The sequence below is a fragment of the Mesocricetus auratus genome, unplaced genomic scaffold (genome assembly GCF_017639785.1).
Source record: "Mesocricetus auratus isolate SY011 unplaced genomic scaffold, BCM_Maur_2.0 Super-Scaffold_4256, whole genome shotgun sequence".
NCBI lineage: Eukaryota > Metazoa > Chordata > Mammalia > Rodentia > Cricetidae > Mesocricetus > Mesocricetus auratus.
In genome coordinates this window covers 120,747,504-120,749,775 of record NW_024429182.1, presented here as the reverse complement: position 1 = coordinate 120,749,775, position 2,272 = coordinate 120,747,504, and positions in this window count along the sequence as shown.

Genomic DNA, 2,272 nt, shown 5'->3' with positions numbered 1-2,272 from the left:
CTCTGCCCCTGGGTGGCCAAGTTGAGAATCGAAGAGACTATGGAGCTCAGTTGTTTCCTAGTTTATAAGGTGGAGAATTGCTTCACTTCAGCAGGTTCAGCTACTAGAGTATAGTTGTAATACTAGAGAGGATGCAGTGGTTTGGGTGAGAATGGACCCCACAGGCTCAGCTGCTTGAATACTTGGTTTTCAGTTGTTGGTTTAAGAAGTGTGGCCGGACTGGAGTATAGAACTGTATCACTGGGGAGCCGGGGTTGAGGTTTCGAAGCCATGTGCAATTCTCCCGTCTATCTCTGCTTTTGCTGGCAGTGTATGATGAGCCCCCAGCTTCTGACTTAGCTGTCATGTCTGCTGGCTGCTGCCTCTGGACTTTAACCTTCTGGAACTATAGGCAGAAAGAAAACCCTTCCTCTGTAAGTTGCTTTGGTCATGGTCCCTTATCACATCAATAGAAAAGTAATGAATACAGATGGTATCAAGTGTCTAGAGCAACAAGATATATGGTAGACACTCAGTATATACCCTTTCTCCTGTTCCTTTTTTCTCCCATTTTCTTCCACAGTCCCTTCTTTCTCTTCTTTCCCTCTTCTTCCCTTTCTCAAATCCAAGCTTTTGCATAGATATATGGGAAACTGCTTTTATTGGCTTTGCCTCTCATCTTTCAGCACATCAGACTCCTTCCTCCTTCCAGGACTCACGCTATAACCACGGCTGTGCTATTTCACCGCTTGACTTCCACTGTAGACTAACATACCTGAAGGCTGTGTCATAGCAAACTTCTAGTATACGTAGTTAGTAGGTTAATGAGCTTCAGGGGACCCAACTTGGCCCATATTTAGAATGCAATAATGAATTGTGCTTTAATTGGTTTTCTATCATTTGAGAGTCACGAGAAAATAATTTCCTCAAATTCTCAGTGAGACCTGTGCTGGAAGTAACCATTGACTTTTGCTTCAGTGAAAGTTTGCTCCAGACCAAACATGATAAAGCAAATGGCTGTTGTTTTTCCCTCACAAATGAAGGTGAGATGCGCTTGAGAATGTGGTTCAGTTTGTATAGTACTTGGCTAGCACACAAGAAGCCCTGGGTTCACCCACAGTACTATATAAAACTGGATTTTGTGGTACACACCTGTAATCCCAGCACTTGGGAGGTGGCAGAAGATGAATCAGAAGTTTAAAGTAAGCTGTGGCTACATAGCAAGTTCAAGACCAGCCTGGGCTACACGAGACCTGGCCTTGGGGACAGAGATAGGGTGAGGTGCTTTCTACAGGTCTACTAGAGTGTTGAATCCAGACTCAGGAGGGATTCTTTCATCTGAATAGTTAACCAAATTTGTTATATTGGTTAGACTTCCTAGACCAGGTGTCACTCTAAAAAATTATACATTAATTGTGCAATATAGTGGGCTTCATTAGGATAGCTTTGTGCATGTAGAAGGTACTTGGAAAGTATTTAACCCGCTCCCATTACCCACACTTATACCTCCTGTCACAAATGGCTTTTTCAATACTGTATTGACCGCAAGATCAAAACAATTTTAAAAAATCTATTTCACTTTGATTTTATGAATAACAATAAGATGGTAACATGCAGTTCTCGGCGGGGGGGGTGTAATGCATACATGAAAGATCTAATACAAAGTTCTATTGGATGAGTAAAAAGGATGTAAGCATTAGGGATCGGTTCTTGTCTGAGCCTTGGGAGCCTGGTGGGTACCACTTTTCAATCTTTACATCCCATGGATCATTATCTACTAGGTTCTTGATTGATATTTGTTGAAATAAACTTTAAAACTTCCCAGGGCTTATTGACGTGGGTATGACTTCAGAGTGGCTTACGTTCCCATCTCTCCTTTATCTTGTGCTCATTATGTTTAGATTTGTTTGTTTGAGAGAAATGAGGAGTGAGAAAGAAGGGTGAGGGGACTCTGGTTTGTTTCACAGGCATTTTTCCTAAATACTGCTTTTCTTATTTTCATTTACAGATGAAAATAATTAAGCAATTCAGCAACAGTTCTGAGACCATACAGTCGTGAGTCAACCATTGAAATCGTGTCTTCTTTTCAAAGCTTTAAAATAGCCTGGTTCTATAATGGGTCATGGTGGGGATGGCAGGAAATGAGAGATAAGAGGGATACCTCCTACACAGATCATGCGAGTCAGCTGGCCTGAAGAGTTTTGGAAACCCCCTTAGGGACTGTCTTAAAATAAGCCGTCATCTCTTCACTCTTCACTATCTTTTGTCAGAAGGTGACTCATATTTAGGTTAT